Genomic DNA, 19,420 nt, shown 5'->3' with positions numbered 1-19,420 from the left:
CAAAGGTATGAAACTAGAAATAATTTACACAAAGAAAACAAGCCCACAAACATATGGAGGCTTAATAACATGCTCCTAAATAATCAATGGATTAATGACCAAAGAAAAATAGAGATCAAGCAATATATGGAGACAAATGACAAGAATAATTCAACAACACAAAATCTGTGGGATGCAGCCAAGGCCGTGCTAAGAGGGAAGTATATTGCAACACAGGCATACCTCAGGAAAGAAGAACAATCCTAAATGAACAGTCTAAACTCACAATTAATGAAACTAGAAGACGAAGAACAAATGAGGCCCAATGTCAGTAGAAGGAGGGACATAAAGATTAAAGCAGAAATAAATAAAATTCAGAGGAATAAAACAATAGAATCAATGAAAGCAGGAGCTGGTTCTTTGAGAAAATAAACAAAATAGATAAACTCCAAGCCAGACTAATTAAGAAAACAAAAGTCTGCACACATAAACAGAATCAGAAATGAGAAAGGAAAAGTCACCAAGGACACCACAGAAATACAAGGAATTATTGGAGAATACTATGAACAATTATATGGTAAAAAACTGGATAACATAGAAGAAATGGACAACTTTCTAGAAAAATACAACCTTTCAAAGCTGACCCAGGAAAAAACAGAAAATCCGAATAGACCAAATACCAGCAAAGAAATTGAAGTAGTAATCAAAAAACTACCCAAGAACAAAACTCCAGGGCCAGATGGCTTCACTGCTAAATTTTATCAAACATTTACTGAAGACATAATACCCATCCTCCTTAAAGTTTTCCAAAAAGTAGAAGAGGAGGGAATACTCCCAAACTCATTCTACAAGGCCAACATCATTCTAATACCAAAACAAGGCAAAGACACCACAAAAAAAGAAAATTACAGTCCAATATCCCTGATGAACATAGATGCAAAAATACTCAAGAAAATATTAGTAAACCGAATTCAAAAATACTTCAAAAAGATCATCCATCATGATCCAGTGGGATTCATCCCAGGGATGCAAGGATGGTACAACACTCGAAAATCTATCAACATCATCCACTATATCAACAAAAAGGACAAAAACACGACCGTCTCCAGAGATGCTGAAGAAGCATTCGACAAAATTCAACATCCATTCATGATAAAAAACTCTCAACAAAATGAATATACAGGGCAAGTAGCTCAACATAATAAAGGCCATATATGACAAAACCACAGGCAACATTATACTTAACAGCTAGAAGCTGACAGCTTTTCCTTTAAAGATCGGGAAAAAGACAAGGATGCCCACTCTCCCCACTTTTATTCAACAAAGTACTGGAGGTCCTAGCCGTGGCAATCAGACAACACCAAGAAATAAAAGGCATCCAGATTGGCAAGGAAGAAGTCAAACTCTCCCTGCTTGCAGATGACATGATATTGTACATAAAAAACCATAAAGAATCCACTCCAAAACTACTAGATCTAATATCTGAATTCAGCAAAGTTGCAGTATACAAAATTAATACACAGAAATCTGTTGCATTCCTATACACACTAATAATAAACTAGCAGAAAGTGAAATCAGGAAAACAATTCCACTCACAGTTGCATCAAAAAAAATAAAATACCGAGGAATAAACCTAACCAAGGGAGTGAAAGACCTATACCTTGAAAACTATGGGACACTCTTAAAAAAATTAAAGAGGACACTAATAAATGGAAATTCATCCCATGCTCTTGGCTATGAAGATTTAATATTGTCAAAATGGCCATCCTGCCTAACACAATCTATAAATTCAATGCAATCCTTATCGAAATACCTACAGCATTCTTCAATGAACTAGAGCAAATACTTCTAAAATTCATATGAAACCACCAAAGACCTTCAATAGCCAAAGCAATCCTGAGAAGGAAGAATAAAGCAGGGGATATCTCGCTTCCCAACTTCAAGCTCTACCACAAAGCCAAAGTAATCAAGACAATTTGGTACTAGCACAAGAACAGACCCATTGACCAGTGGAACAGAATAGAGAGTCCAGATATAAACTGAAGCATATATGGTCAATTAATATATGATAAAGGAGCCATGGATATACAGTGGGGAAATGACAGCCTCTTCAACAGCTGGTGTCAGCAAAACTGGACAGCTACATGTAAGAGAATGAAACTGGATTATTGTCTCACCCCCTACACAAAAGTAAATTCAAAATGGATCAAACACCTGAATGTAAGTCAGGAAACCATAGAACTCTTAGAAAAAAATATAGGCAAAAATCTCTTGGACATAAACATGAGCAACTTCTTCATGAACATATCTCCCTGGGCAAGGGAAATACAAGCAAAAATGAACAAGTGGGACTATATCAAACTAAAAAGCTTCTGTACAGCAAAGGATACCATCGGTAGAACAAAAGACATCCCACAGTATGGGAGAATATGTTAATAAATGACAGATCCGATAAAGGGTTGACATCCAAAGTATATAAAGAGTTTACACACCTCAACAAACAAGAAGCAAATAATCCAATTTAAAAAATGGGCACAGTATCTGAACAGACACTTCTCCAAAGAAGAAATTCAGATGGCCAACAGACACATGAAAAGATGCTCCACATCACTAATCATCAGGGAAATGCAAATTAAAGCCGCAGTGAGATATCACCTCACATCAGTTAGAATGGCCAACATCCAAAAGACAAGCAACAACAAATGTTGGAGAGGATACGGAGAAAGGGGAATCCTCCTACACTGCTTGTGGGAATGTAAACTCGTTCAACCACTGCAGAAAGCAGTATGGAACTTCCTCAAAAAACTCAAAGTAGAAATACCATTTGACCCAGGAATTCCACTCTTAGGAATTTACCCTATGAATGCAGCAGCCCAGTTTGAAAAAGACAGTTGCACTCCTATGTTTATCGCAGCACTATTTACAATAGCCAAGAATTGTAAGCAACCTAAGTGTCCATCAGTAGATGAATGGATAAAGATGTGGTACATATACACAATGGAATATTATTCAGCCATAAGAAAACAAATCCTACCATTTGCAACAACATGGATGGAGCTAGGGGGTATTATGCTCAGTGAAATAAGCCAGGCAGAGGAAGACAAGTACAAAATGATTTCACTCATCTGTGGAGTATAAGAACAAAGAAAAAAATGAAGAAACAAAACAGCAGCAGATTCACAGAACCCAAGAAAGGAATTGGAGAGGATGGGTGAGAAGGGAGGGATAAGGGGGAAAATGGGGAAATACAATTAGCACACATAATGTAGGGGGGTGGGGACATGGGGAAGGCAGTATATACAGAGAAGACAAGTAATGATTCTATAGTATCTTACTATGTGGATGGACAGTGACTGTAATGGGGTATGTGGGGGGGACTTGATAATAGGGGGAGTCTAGTAACAATGTTCAAGTAATTGTACATTAATGATATCAAAATAAAAATATATAAAAATAAAATAAAACTATTAAAAACAGTTTAGAAGAAAAAAAGAGGCTGTCATTTCCCCATTGTATATCCATAGCTCCTTTGTCATATATTAATTGACCGTATATGTTTTGGTTAATATCTGGACTCTCTGTTTTGTTCCACTGGTCTGTGGGTCTGTTCTTGTGCCAGTACCAAATTGTCTTGATTACTATGGTTTTGTGGTAGAGCTTGAAGTTGGGAAGCGAGATACCCCCTGCTTTATTCCTCCTTCTCAGGTTTACTTTGGATATTCAGGATCTTTTGTGGTTCCATATGAATTTTAGAACCATTTGTTCCAGTTCGTTGAAGAGTGGTGTTGGTATTTTGATAGGGATTGCACTGAATCTGTAGATTGCTTTAGGCAGGATGGCCATTTTGACAATATTAATTCTTCGTAGCCAAGAGCATGGGATGAATTTCCCTTTGTTAGTGTCCTCATTAATTTCTCTTAGGAGTTTCTTGTAGTTTTCAGGGTATAGGTCTTTCACTTCCTTGGTTAGGTTTATTCCTAGGTATTTTATTCTTTTTTATGCAAGTGTGAATGGAATTGTTTTTCTGCTAGTTCATCATTAGTGTATAGAAATGCAACAGATTTTTGCGGATTAATTTTGTATCCTGCAACTTTGCTGAATTCAGATATTAGATCTAGTAGTTTTGGAGTGGATTCTTTATGGATTTTTATGTACAATATCATGTCATATGCAAATACTGACAGTTCGACTTCTTCCTTACCAATCTGGGTGCCTTTTATTTCTTTGTTTTGTCTGATTGCCATGACTAGGACCTCCAGTACTAGTTGAATAAAAGTGGGGAGAGTGGGCACTCCTGCCTTGTTCCCCATTTTAGATAAAAAGCTTTCAGTTTCTTGCTGTTAAGTGTGATACTGGCTGTGTGTTTGTCATATATGTCATTATGTTGAGGTACTTGCCCTCTATAGCCATTTTGTTGAGACTTTTTATCATGAATGGATGTTGACTTTTGTCAAATGCTTTTTCAGCATCTATGGAGATGATCATGTGGTTTTTGTCCTGTTTGTTGATGTGGTACATGTCATTGATGGATTTTCAAATGTTGTTCTTTCATTGCATCCCTCAGATTAATCCCACTTGATCATGGGGTATGATCCTCTTGATGTATTTTTGAATTTGGTTTGCTAATATTTTGTTGAGTATTTTTGCATCTATGTTCATCAGTTATATTGGTCTGTAATTTTCTTTTTTTGTGGATCTTTGCCCAGTTTTCATATTAGAGTGATGCAGGCTTCATAGAATGAGTTTGAAAGTATTCACTCCTCTTCTACTTTAAGGAGAATGGGTAGTATGTCTTCTCTAAATGTCTGATAAAATTCAGTGGTGAATCCATCTGGGTCGGGAATTTTGTTCTTGGGTAATTTTTTGATTACCAATTAAATTTCTTTGCTGGTAATTGGTCTGTTTAGATTTTCTGTTTCTTCCTTGGTCTGTCTTGGAAGGTTTTATTTTTCTAGAAAGTAATCCATTTCTTCTAGGTTATCCAGTTTGTTAGCATATAGATTTTCATAGTATTCTCTTATAATTCTTTGTATTTCTATGGTGTCCCTCGTGATTTTTCCTTTTCTCATTTCTGATTCTGTTCATGTGTGTAGATTCTCTTTTTCTCTTAATAAGTCTGGCTAGACATTTATCTATTTTATTTATTTTCTCAAAGAACCAGCTCTTGATTTCATTGATTTTTTTCTATTGTTTTATTCTTTTCAATTCTATTAATTTCTTCCCTCATCTTTATTATGTCCCTCCTTCTGCTGACTTTGGGCCTCATTTGTTCTTCTTCCAGTTTCAGTAATTGTGACTTTAGACTATTCATTTCAGATTGTTCTTCTTTTTTTAAATAGGTCTGGATTGCTATGTACTTCCCTTGTAGAAGAGCCTTCACTTCACTGCATCCCACAGATGTGGGGGCATTGGGCTGTTATTTTCATTTGTCTCCATATATTGCTTGATCTCTGTTTTAATTTGGTCATTGATCCATTGATTATTTAGGAGCATGTTGTTAAGCCTCCATGTGTTTATGAGCCTTTTTTTTTCTTTGTACAATCTGTTTCTAGTTTTATACTTTTGTGATCAGAGAAGTTGTTTGGTACAATTCCAATCTTTTTTAATTTACTGAGGCTCTTTTTGTGGCATAGTATGTGGTCTATTCTGGAAAATGTTCCTTGTGCAGTTGAGAAGAATGTGTATCCTGCTGCTTTTGCATGTAGAGTCCTGTAGATGTCTATTAGGTCCTTCTGTTTTAGTGTGTTGTTCAGTGCCTCTGTGTCCTTACTTATTTTCTGTCTGGTGGATCTGTCCTTTGGAGTGAATGATGTATTGAAATCTCCTCAAATGAATGTATTGCATTCTATTTCCTCCTTTTATTCTGTTAGTATTTGTTTCAAATATGTAGGTGCTCCTGTGCTGGGTGCATATATATTTATAATGGTTGTATCATCTTGTTGGACTGCCCCCTTTATCATTATGTCCTTCTTTGTCTCTTGTTACTTTCTGTGTTTTAAAGTCTATTTTGTCTGATACAAGTACTGCAACACCTGCTTTTTTCTCCCTATTGTTTGCATGAAATATCTTTTTCCATCCCTTCACTTTGTCTATGTATGTCTTTGGGTTTGAGATGAGTCTCTTGTAAGCAGCGTATAGATGGATCTTGCCTTTTCATCCATTCTCTTATTCTGTGCATTTTGATTTGTGCATTCAGACAATTTACATTTATGGTGATTATTGATAAATATGTGCTTATTGCCACTGCAGGTTTTGGATTCATGGTTACCAAAGTTTCAAGGGTATCTTCTTTACTATCTGTCTAATTTTAACTCACTTATTATGCTATTATAAACACAGTCTGATGATTCTTTATTTCTCTCCCTTCTTATTCTTCCTCCTCCACTCTTTATATGTTAGGTGTTTTATTCCATACTCTTTTGTGTTTCCCTTGACTGCTTTTGTGGATAGCTGATTTTATTTTTTGCTTTTAGTATTTGGTTGGTCTGCTTTCTTTGCTGTGATTTTATTTTCTCTGGTAACATCTATTTCTCCTTAGGAGTATGTCCATCTAGAGCAGTCCCTTTAAAATACCCTGTAGAGGTGGTTTATCAGAGGTAAATTCCCTCAGCTTTTGCTTATCTGGAAATAATGTTCAAATTTAAATGATAATCTTGCTAGATACAGTATTCTTGGTTGAAGGTCCTTCTGTTTCATTACATTAAATATATCATGCCATGCCTTTCTGGCCTGTAAGGTTTCTCTTGAGAAGTCTGATGGCCTGATGGGTTTTCCTTTGTAGGTGGTCTTTTTCTCTCTCTGGCTGCCTTTAATACTCTGTCCTTTTCTTTGATCTTTGCCATTTTAATTATTATACGTCTTGGTGTTGGTGTTGTCCTCCTTGGGTCCCTTGTGTTGGGAGATCTGTGGGCTTCCATTGTCTGAGAGAGTATTTCCTTCCCCAGCTTAGGGAATTTTTCAGTAATTATTTCTTCAAAACCACTTTCTATACCATTTTCTCTCTTTTTCTTCTTCTGGTACCCTTATTTTGTGAATATTGTTCCATTTGGATTGGTCACACAGTTCTCTTAATATTCTTTCATCCCTAGATATCCTTTTGTCTCTCTGCCTCAGCTTCTCCTTATTCTTGTTCTCTGATTTCTATCCATTAACAGTCCCTTGCACCTCATCCAGTCTGCTCTTAACTCCTTCCATTGCTTGTTTCATTTCTTTTATTTCCCTCCAGACTTCATCCTGTAGCTCTTCCATATTTCTCTGCAGCTCCATCAGTTTGGTTATGACTTCTATTTTGAATTCTTTTTCAGCAAGATTGGTTAAATCTGTCTAAGCAGGCCCTCTCTCTGGCATTTGAGTGATGTTGGACTGGACCAGGTTATTCTGCCTTTTCATGGTGATAGAAGTGATCGCTGGTGAGTGGCGGGTATGTCAGCTGGGAGAACACAGTCCCTTCCTGCTTGCTGGTTGCCTTGCCCTTCTCCGCTATCTGTGCTGGTTAACCGCATACAGAGAGCAGTCCCTGCATTAATCCCTTGATCTGCCATGGGCAGGGAGGCCCTCGGGATAGCCTAGGGCACTGGCAGGGGTCACAGACAAGAGGCGTGTGTTCTCCTGTGAGAATGGCGCCCCTTCATGCCTTCCAGACTTTGCGCCAGCTTCCTCTGACTGTACTGGGCACCTGCACTTAGGAGGCAGTCTCTGGGTCTGGCCCAGTTAGCTGCACACTGGGAGACGAATCTTTGTGGTTGCTGTGGGCAGGGCTGCTCCCCAGCTGGTCCGCAGCAATGGCAGATCAGCTGGTTTGCTTGCAGTGTTGGCAGACGGTAATGAACAGCAGGCTTCTTATCACTGTGAGGGGCTTTGGACCTGCATTGCCACCCGGGAGTTAGGGCACCTGAAGTTTCTTAAAATTCCCAGTCTGCTGGGCTCAGTGTTCCAGGACAATTTTGTCCACCTGTTAAGCCCTTGGCCCTTTAAGACCTTTAATGTGCCCACTTTTATTTTGTCCCAGGGGAGCCGGCTGTGGGTACCCACTCATAGTCTCAGTCTTGGATTTTGCTTTTCTGTCTCTCTAATATCCAGTACACCATGCAATGTGTCTTCTGTGATCCCGGTGCAGATTACTAGGGCTGGTTATTTAGCAGTCCTGTGCTTCCACTCCCTCCCCACTCTGATTCTTTTCCTTCCACCGGTGAGCTGGGGTGGGGGGAGTGCTCGGGTCCCACTGGGTCACGGCTTTGTATCTTACCCTTTTCGTGAGATGCTGAGTTCTTGCAGATATAGATGTAACCTGGATGTTGTATTATATTTTCTGGTCTCTCTTTTAGGAATAGTTGTATTTGCTGTATTTTCAAAATGTATATGATTTTGGGAGGAGATTTCCACCACCCTATTCATGCCACCATCTTGAGAATCCCCTCCAAAATTCTTATATAAGAGCCACGGACTGTGCCTTCAAATATAATTTTGTTATTAAAAATAACTTAGAAATGAAACTGTTTATTGAGGACATTTTTATGTCATATTTAAATGAGAGGGTTTTTTTTTTGTATATAATTATTTTTTATTGAAGGGTAGTTGACACACAGTATTACATTACATTAGTTTCAGGTGTACAACATAGTGATTCAACATTTATATACATGACAATTCTAGGTACCAGCTATCACCATACCAAGCTGTTACAATATCTTGACTATATTCATTACATCCCGGTAACTTATTATTTTACCATTGGAAGTGTGTACTTTTTTTTTTGTTTGTTTGTTTGTTTGTTTGTGAGGGCATCTCTCATATTTATTGATCACATGGTTGTTAACAACAATAAAATTCTGTATAGGGGAGTCAATGCTCAATGCACAATCTTTAATCTGCCCCAAGTCTAATTTTCATCAGTCTCCAATCTTCTGAGGCATAACAAACAAGTTCTTACATGGAGAACAAATTCTTACATAGTGAATAAGTTCTTACATGGTGAACAGTACAAGGGCAGCCATCACAGAAACCTTTGGTTTTGCTCATGCATTATGAACTATAAACAGTCAGTTCAAATATGAATACTCATTTGATTTTTATACTTGATTTATATGTGGATATCACATTTGAATGAGAGGGTTTTTTAGTAGTGTTTCTAAATGTGAATTCCTTTTATATGGCCTAGTTTCCCTCATTCAAATCCCTAACCCATTTACTGAAGATGTAATTTGTGCAAAGCATTATGCCACGTGTTAAATGACACTGCTTCCCTAATGTGAATCATTAACTTGGTGAAAGCTAAGTGCATCAGAATAATCCTGGAAGCTTTCATAAACACAGATTCCTAGGTCCCTTTGCAGATATTCTGATTCAGAGGTAGGTGAGGAACATCTGAGTTTTTTAAATCTCCCAAAGTGATTTTACTACAGAAGCAGTTTTAAGAATAATGCTGTAAATAAGTCAAAAAGTAGATGATATGGCTCTCTCTTTTAAGGGGCTCACACTCTAGTTATGAAACTGTACCACATACTGCTATCATTACATCATGGGAAAATTGTGGTAAATGCTGTTAAGAGATTTACAACTGAACCTCCATGATAGGACTTTTTCTTGATAGCCTAAAAGAATGCTCTATGACAGGGGTTCTCACTTTGGGGTCCATGAAGTACCAAGAGGTCCATGGATAGTAGGAGGTTGTTAGTCTTTATTTCCACTAAATGCTAACTGAAATTTATAATTTTCTGCAATTATTAATGTAGGCAAAAATTAGCAATGTCTGAGATCACAATAGAGATCTTAAACTATTGTTTACTCTTACTACTACTTCAAAGTTTTCAGTAGTTACTGTTACATAATGTGCTACCAAAAGTACAAATATATGTTACACATGTACAACTATACACAACTCTTTGGTGTCTTACTAATTACATGTAGCCTTTTTCTTAATTATTCTGAGGTGTCGTAAATGGTTAAGAATGTCTGATCTGATAGAATAGTGGACATAGATAGGATTTTACCAATCATTTAATCCATCTTCTTCATTTAAAATTGAAAAATGAAGTGTAGTGAACACTGTAGTTGACTTACCTCTCCCCTAATTAGTTTTTATAATTGACTTCAAATCAAGGGCAGAATTGGATTGTTTAAAGAAAACACCATCCCTCCTATCAGTGATTCTCCTGGAATGGGCTGCTGCAGGGCTGGAATGCCAAACTTTTCTGAGAAAATTCTATTTTTTTCCTTAAATAAGAGAGATAGGATACCATTCTTTGTCCTCCACTTAAGTGAGTATGAAGAAAAGTCCCCTTTTTTTGCTGATAGCCATCTTTCAGTTGTGGTTGGAGCCATCCTTGTAACAAAAGGGATAAATCTAAGAGAAAAGAGGAAAAGAAGGAAGGTGATTTCTCAACAACTGATTGATGCTGACCCAACTCCACCTTTGCATTCCCAGTTACAAGTTAATGATATGTTCTCAATTGTTATTCTGTATTTTTAAGCCATTGTGAGCTGATTTAAAATTGTTCACAAAGTTGATTTAACATCATTCCACCTATATTTTTAATTCAATATTAACACTACTGTGTGCCAGATACTTCCCTAAGCAATTTATTTATATTGAAACCTACATTCTTCACAAAACCCTATTATTGTCCCCATTTCTACAGATGAGGGAATCAAAGTGCAGAGCAGTTAAGTCACTTGCCCACAGTGGTCCAGTCAGTAGTGAATGGAACTGGGATCTGGAACTGCCTGAAGACTGGAGATCCATAATGGGTGTGTAGCTCCCTGCCGCCCACCCATTTTCTATCTCCCCAAAATCTTACTGCTAGGCTCTATAAAACCATGGGAACTATTTAGCTGTGTCTTGATTTTACTTATGCATGTAAGCCCCATGAGAAAAAATGATAATTGAAAGAAAAAAAGAAAAAATCTTGCATTTGCTTAAAATGTGATAAGTGTTTTTACACAGTTACAATATCAACATTCTTTCAGGAATTGCTGTTTTGTGACTGAGGAACACCTGAGTATGAAGTAAATTAGAAAACTGCATTCTAGGAAGTAAGGAGCTTCATTGGGTTAAGGTTTAATTTTGGGGTAATTTAGTAGCAAATAAGAGGGGAGAAAAAATGTGTCAATATCAAGCAATGGCCACCTCAAAAATGGTGATGTGGTGGGTCCTAGAGGGAGTCAACATGGTGAGTATACAAAAGGGTTCTGGGAACTGAGCAGTGGGAAAACAGAAAAGCAACTGGTGAGCCAGAGACACGTCACTGGGGCTCAGTTCTGGACAATTCTAGTTACGGTAGGCAATTCATGTGGCTTGATTTAATTGGCTTTACATGCAAACTAAAACCCACAGGTAGGACTCAGGTGTGCAATAGTCAATACTATGTAATCATTTAAAACCTGTGTTCTAAACTTGTTAAATCAAAACAGTTGCAAAGAGTATTGGCTAAAATAATAGATTTGTAGTTCTTCCCCTATACAGCTTCACACAATGGGTATCAAAGAGGAAGAAACATTTGCATTTTAAAGAAATATCCATGATGGGTCTTCAAATCTGGCAAATTTCAAAATTACTGATTTTAGATTAATCAAATAAAAAAAAGAGAGAGACAATAGTTATGACTATAAAACGGGGGATGCAATACAAATCAGTTCAGTGGAGATTTGAACAACATTCTTTTTAGGTTGGAAACATGTACAACCTTCATTCATGAGATATCTACTGACTACAAACTATATGCTAGCCATTAGTGCTGTATGTAAGTGGTGATTTGTGATAAACATATTGTGATTTTTCTCCCCAGAAGTAGTCAACAGGAGAGATACATAAGTCAATAGGCAATTTTAATACACTTTGATAAATTCAATATCAGAGTTACGTAGTTTTTTTTATAATTTTACAGTAGCACATAGAAGCTTATGACCTAATTTTAGGAAGCCATGCCTAAATTGAGAATTGAAAGGCAAAGGAGGGATATGTGCAGGATATGCAAAGACGGAAGTCTTCCATGGAGTAAAGCCTTATGTGAGGTGGTGGCAAAGCAGGCAGAACAAGGCGGGAGAGTGACATAGAAAACAGATGATGAAGGGTCTTCAGAAAATGCAGAGAGACACTGGAGAGATTCAAGCAAAGCATAATCAGGTTTGTATTTTAGAAAGTGACTTCAGAGTAGCGAATGAATTCCAGTAAGACCAACTTTATAGTCAAAGAGGTTAATTAAGAAACTGGAGAAGTAAATCAGGCTTTGATTATCGTCACCTTGTATTAATTTTTTTTGTTATGTAATATTATCACAGACTTAGTGGCTTAAAACAACACATACCTGTTTCTGTGGATTGAACGTGGCTTCCCTGCCTTACGGTTTCTATGACTGCCAAGTATCAGCCAGGGCTGTGTTCCCACGTGGAGACTATGGAAGGGGCGGCCTTCCGTTCCTTATGGTTGAACTAAGAGCGTCGGTGTTTGCTGACGCTCGGTCAGATGCTAACCCTCAACTTCTGAAAGTTACCGGCAGTCCTTGCCATGTGATGTTGCTCAACATGGCTGGGCTGGTAGAGGCATCCTAAGGTCTGTCCGTCGTACCTGAATTTTAAAAAGGTCATTAAGGATGAAAAGAAATGTGTAAGTTCAAGCTGTTGTCAGAGCGTCTTGAGTGAGCTTACATTTTTACATCAGTTACCATTACAATTGAGCAGTTCATGAACCTGCAGAATATTTCTTAAACATAAAAACAAAAGCATCTGACCCTTCGCTTCTTGAGTGATTATTTTCTGTATTAGGTGCAAGTGCTGGGACTATAGAATAATTGTCGTCTATGCTGTGTAATGATTATAAACTAGATGTTTGCTCTGAGTAGAGAAGAAGACTTGGAAGGAATATTCCCCTCCATGGACAGTGACTTTAAAGACATTCTTTAATTACTAAGAAAAGATGCCCCAAGAGTGCCACCCTTTCCCAGAAACACTAACAGCAGGCATTAGTCACAGTCTTGGCACAGGAGCAGATGCTGGAGTCATGGAACTTCACTTCCAAGTGGCTAAAACCAAGCATTTCATTTCAACATGTCACAGCTATTTGACATTTCAGGAAAGAGATTACGAATTAGTTTAAGTAAATTAGCCAAAACCTAAGGAAATTTTTCTAAATTACTTCCACCTTGTAGCATTGCCATATGTGTCTCCAAATTCTACTTGTCCTATATATGTCCCGAGTGTGTTATTATTCAGAGAGAGCAAAAGCCTGTTCAAATCATTTGCAGAAATCCCATAAGCTCTAGCAGTATCCTGGGCAGCTAATAGGACTAAACTAGGAATCTTTCACTTAACTGCAGTGCTGAACGTTCACATTCTTGAGTATTGATCTAATGACAGATTACAAAGCGTTCCTCAGTAGGCTTACAGATCAAGTATTATTTTTAACTGATTCCCCATGTAATTGATGGTATATAGGAAGGCAAGTGGTTGTTTCATTGGTATTGGTGCTGCTAGGTGATGCCAGGTGGATCTGAAATGCCTTCCTGATCACCAAGATGTCACATCAGACATGCAAACTCAGTTTGCCCATAGTGAGCCACCACCCCAGTGGGTAAGTCTAAACTGGATGCAGAATGTTGCCCACTGACGTGCCGGCGTCTTTTGGAACAGCTGTGGAACAGCCTTGTGCTCACTCCCCTTCATGGAGTTTTATTTTCTCCAGCTTGCTGCTCCTGCAGGCAAGACACATGGGCAAGGAAACCAAGTGATGCTTTGGAGTCTGCAAGTGTAAATTAGGCTAGAAAAACAATGTATGTAGTTAGCAAAATAACTATGACAATGCTTATATGGCTAATTGTAATACTAATAATGATAAACATAATTTTGTGATAATGCTGCTAGTAGTAACAATAGCTAATATTTTGGTGGTTCATAGGGGCAAGTCAGAGTGTTGAAGTAGTTAATCACCCTAAGCTAATTTTAATTCCCCATTTAGAAAAGAAACTAAACTTTGGGTCTATTTATATGTTTTATCCAAAATACCTCACTCATAAGTGCCAGAGGAAGATTCACACTTAGCTGTATCTTTCTTGAAGTTCTTTGAAGTTCTTAAAGATATATAATATGGCCAATTTCATTGCAAGGATGTGAAAAATAAAACAATCTGAACAAACTGCTGGTTGAAATAAAAGGGAAAATTTTTAACAAAAGTATATTTAGGAATCAGTTTTTATCATCCATATTTCAAAGCATATAATGCTGTCAAAAAATATGCAATTATTTTTTCTGGAAATCATAATTAAAGGAGTTTAATTAAACATAATTAAAACAACCCATTCCTCAATGCTGATAAATAGATCTGGTGTTCTATAACTGTAACTTGGTTATTTATTCCTTCTATTTTTCTAAAGTCCATTATTTTCCTTTAAATGTTTGAGATGATGTATTTCACAGAGTTTAAAAATAAGTCTGTTCCATTGGGTTGGTTACACCTTCTCCATGTTCACCTCTCAGACAGCACACAAACACTCTTTGTTATTACCTGTAGCAAAAAATGCTTGCCTGTGAAATCATTACCTTCGGTTCTCAATAAAGTCTAAGGTTGAAGCACTCAGCTCATGATTTTTACCCCCTATTTTCTTAGCTTGAATTCTGGACACACAGTCTTGCCATTATAAATACTGCCTGTGATAAATAAGGAAGTAGAGCCGCTTGTGTGCTTCACCAACGGACGTGCCAGATGCCAGCCAACTGCCTAGCATGCAGCCAGTAAAGCAAACAGAAACCACACTGAGGCTTCCATGCATGGAGAATTGTAAGCATAGGCTCGCCGTTGCTTTTATTTGAAAGTGCCCAGTTTATTCTACACATTTTATATATCATGCTCTACCCAGGGCACTACAGAGGATGTGAGGAACAGGATAAACAGTATAGAGCAACTGTATGATGTGTGGGAGGTGGGGACAGCCTCACTGTGAAATGATTGCCCCTTTTTCTACTCACTTTTTTTTCATTGTCTCCCATTCCCACATACTGAGAACATGTTTACCAACCAATGACAGTGTCTCAAGTTGAAAGTGAAGTCATGCCTAGCGCATTATCTACAGCGCTGTCCTCAAAACCTTTCTTTTCCTTTCCCTTTCTCTTCTTCATTCCTGGATAGTCTAATGGTCCAAGCACAGTTGAGAAAGCCTGTGCACTTCTCAATACCCATCATCATTTCAATACAGTCAGGGAAAGCAGAACAGAGCCTTGTGGGGAAAATAATTACACTATTTGTTAAGTTACTGTCTCTCAGCTCCAAACCTACTTTCTCCTCCTCTTTGCAATAGGGCTCTGCAAACCACTTTTGTTGTATACAAACGGTTGCCCGTCAAGCTTTGACAACGAGGGGAGCCAGAGGAGCCTGCTAAGTTGGAGGAGGAGGAAGAGGCTTGCTCTTTCCTGTTCTCTGCTGGTTGCTGTTGGGCTTCCAACTGCTATGGTTCCTGTGGGCATCGCGTCAGCAAGGCTTCACGCTGGAGTGGCAATCCCTCCCCACAGGGTGGCAGAGGAAGACTGGGAAGTGGAGACAGAAAAGGAGACATTCTCCTTTCCGTGTGTTCCCTGTATGCTTCCCCTGGGATTCTTTCCTGCCTTAGTATCCTGGGAACATCAGCTCAGCAACACATCCTCCCCCTGCAGAGGCAGTTCCTTCCCATAGCAGCAAGTGAACCCCACTTTTGGTTCCGCCAGCACTCACTGCGCCAGCCACACTGATGTCGGCACCGTAGACTGGCATCAGAAGTCTGGCTCCCAGCCCTGCAGGACCCCTCTTCCGAGCTCAGAGGTGCAGCACCCTCGCCGGAGAGCTGTGGCACACCAGATCCAGTCTTGCCAAAGGCCAAGAGAAATATAGCTGAATGACAAATTATCAGGCTCTCTCTGTGAACTCTATAAAGAACTTCCAGCAGTTGTAGAGTGTTTCCAGAGAGCAACTGGAAGATTAAGGTCATGGCTTTAAAGCTGAAGATTTAATTTTTCAGATGATGCTCTTGGTTGGGCATTTTTGGACTCTCTTTTAGAGACTGTTAATATCACTCTGTTCACTAATTTTAACTACTCTATTTTCCCTAAGAGCTTACACATCTTCAATATTGTAAGCTTGTGGAGGGTAGGAACCTTCTGTTATGTATTCTCAGTACATGGGCAGCGCTCAGTATGTCTGAATGCTTACAACAAAGGAATTGTTTGGCTTTGGCTGTAGTTCCTGATTTGTGAACAGCAGGTTGCCAGAAAGGCTCTCCCTACAGCGTTTGGAGACAGGGTGGTCGCAGAGAAATAGAATGGTAACTTAATAGCGGCCTTAATTCAAAGTATCAGCAGGGAAGGAAATGTGAGTAGCAGCAAGAAATGGCAAATTGCAGCTTCTACAGGACAAAGGTAAAAGAGAGCCAAACAAAACAAAAAGCCCAAGAGACTCAAAAGAGTTATATTAAGATTATATCAGTAAAAACTTCTTAAAACAGCAGTCTCTGGGCCTGACTATCGGCATCATTAATATCACAGGCTAAGAATAGAAGCTGTGAAACCCTAGGAAGCTATCAAAAAGTGGAGAAACACTGAAGGGGTGAAACATACAACTAAAGCAAAGAAAAGCTGCCTCTTGAAGCTTTTTATTCTGCAGCAGTTTCACCCAGAGCAAGCTGCTCCCTTTCCAAATGCCTTAAATCAAGCAGCAGGTGTCCACAGCCTCAAGGTAAGAAATATTAAGCAGACTTGAGGCATTGCAGAGGTGGAGCTGGAAGATTTGTCAGGGTGGTTCTCTGCCAATTTTGTTTCTTTTTACCTTCATATCCTAAAAACAGACAGGAATAAAATTCTGGTTCCATATCCCTCTGTTGTGGATGTCACTGTCATCCTCCGCATACAAAGAGGGACACCCGTTGCTCCTATGAGGCATGGACCAAGTTCCAGTCAAATTCATTTAACTGTTTTAGACATGTTTATATTCAAAACATTTACATATCTTTTCTCATCCTGTTTCTTTTTTAAAAAATAGAAGTATAAGGTGGAGATTCACGATCAAGACAAAAAATGCTACAGTCCACTTACTTTCTATTTACGTGTAATAAATCTTGAGATTAGCATTAGTTCTAGAGATGCTTCCAGAAGAAAATGTCCTGGACTCGAGAATCATACGGTCAAAATCTCAGTATTGGGAGGGAACCTAAATGTTATCTAGGCAAAGAAACAGCAGATTTTTCCTGTGAAAGACCAGATACTGAATATCTCAGGCTTTGTGGACCATACAGTTTCTCTCATATTGCTCAACTCTGCCATTATACCATGAAAGCAGTATCTGCAATATATAAATGAATGAGCATGGTTGTTTTCAATAAAATTTTATTTATAATTACAGGCAGTAGGCTGGATTTATCCCTTGGATCATAGGTTGTGTCCCTTGATATAGGCTATCAAGCCGTTTGGTGGAAGAAACTCCTCTAAGATGGAAGCAAAGTGGTCCTGAATATTTGAGCTCCACTTGATTATTCATCTTTTTATTTGTTGGAAATAATACTCCAACAGTTAAGAGCATAAATCTTAAGTGTACAGCTTGATATATTTTTGCATATGCATATACCCCTGTGGACACCACCCAAATCGTGATACATTTTCAACAGCCTGCCAAGAAGGCTCTCCTGTCTCCCTGCTGAATCAGTTACCCACAGAAGTAACCCCATTCTTACTTCATCAATATAAACTAATGCTGCCTATTCCTGAGTGTCACATAGATTGAATCGAGCAGATTATGGTATGTTATCTGAGGTTGCTGGTTGTTCAACATAATGAGGAATTATTTATCATTTAAAAAATTCTTGTTCCTCTATTTACAGATGACATGATATTGTACATAAAAAAACCCTAAAGAATCCACTCCAAAACTACTAGATCTAATATCTGAATTCAGCAAAGTTGTGGGATACAAAATTAATACACAGAAATCTATACACTAATGATGAACTAGCAGAAAAAGAAATAAGGAAAACAATTCCATTTACAATTGCATCAAAAACAACAAAATACTTAGGAATAAACCTAACCAAGGAAGTGAAAGACCTATACTCTGAAAACTACAAGACACTCATGAGAGAAATTAAAGAAGATACCAATAAGTGGAAACACATCCCATGCTCATGTATAGGAAGAATTAATACTGTCAAAATGGCCATTCCGCCCAAAGCAATTTACAGATTCAACATAATCCCTATCAAAATACTAACAGCATTCTTCAATGAACTAGAGCAAATAGTTCCAAAATTCATATGGAACCACAAAAGACCACGAATAGCCAAAGCAATCCTGAAAAGGAAGAATAAAGCTGGGAGGATTATGCACCCCAACTTCAAGCTCTACTACAAAGCCACAGTAATCAAGACAAATTGGTACTGGCACAAGAGCAGAACAACAGACCAGTGGAAAAGTCTAGAGAGCCCAGATATTTACCCAACCATATGTGGTCAATTAATATATGATAAAGGAGCCATGGATATACAATGGGGAAATGACAGCCTGTTCAACAGCTGGTGTTGGCAAAACTGGACAGGTATATGCAAGAGAATGAAACTGGATTATTGTCTAACCCCATACACAAAAGTAAACTCAAATGGATCAAAGACCTGAATGTAAGTCATGAAACCATAAAACTCTTAGAAGAAAACATAGGCAAAAATTTCTTGAATATAAACATGAGCAACTTTTTCCTGAATGCATCTCCTTGGGCAAGGGAAACAAAATGAAAAATGAAAAAATGGGACTATAGCATGCTAAAAAGCTTCTGTACAGCAAAGGACACCATCAGCAAAACAAAAGGCATCCTACATTATGGGAGAATATATTTGTAAATGACATATCCAACAAGACGTTAACATCCAAAATATGTAAAGAACTCACACGCCCCAACACCCAAAAAACAAATAACCCTATTAAAAAATGGCCACAGGATATGAACAGACAGTTCTCGAAGAAGAAATTCAGATGGCCAACAGACACATGAAAAGATGCTCCACATCACTAATCATCAGGAAAATGCAAATTAAAATCACAATGAGCGGCTCACACCAGTTAGAATGGCCAACATAGAAAAGAATAGGAACCACAAATGCTGGTGAGGATGCAAAGAAAGGGGACCCCTCCTGTACTGCTGGTGGGAATATAAACTAGTTCAACCATTGTGGAAAGCAATATGGAGTTTACTCAAAAAACTCAAAATAGAAATACCATTTGACCCAGGAATTCCACTCCTAGGGATTTACCCTAAGAATGCAGGAGCCCAGTTTCAAAAAGACAGATGCACCCCTATGTTTATCGCAGCACTATTTACAACAGCCAAGAAATGGAAGCAACTTAAGTGTCCATCAGATGAATGGATAAAGAAGATGTGGTACATATGCACAATGGAATACTACTCAGCCATAAGAAGAAAACAAATCCTACCATTTGCAACAAC

The 19,420-nt window shown here is 38.2% G+C and overlaps 1 pseudogene; it reads right to left on the bottom strand.

Moving 5' to 3' along the window:
* Window positions 1-9,957: 9,957 nt before the first annotated feature.
* Window positions 9,958-19,420, bottom strand: part of LOC130685048 (sorting nexin-29-like) — a 108,068-nt pseudogene continuing 98,605 nt past the window's right edge.

This window comes from Manis pentadactyla, chromosome 10 (genome assembly GCF_030020395.1).
Source record: "Manis pentadactyla isolate mManPen7 chromosome 10, mManPen7.hap1, whole genome shotgun sequence".
NCBI lineage: Eukaryota > Metazoa > Chordata > Mammalia > Pholidota > Manidae > Manis > Manis pentadactyla.
This window is presented reverse-complemented; position numbering and strand designations above follow the sequence as displayed.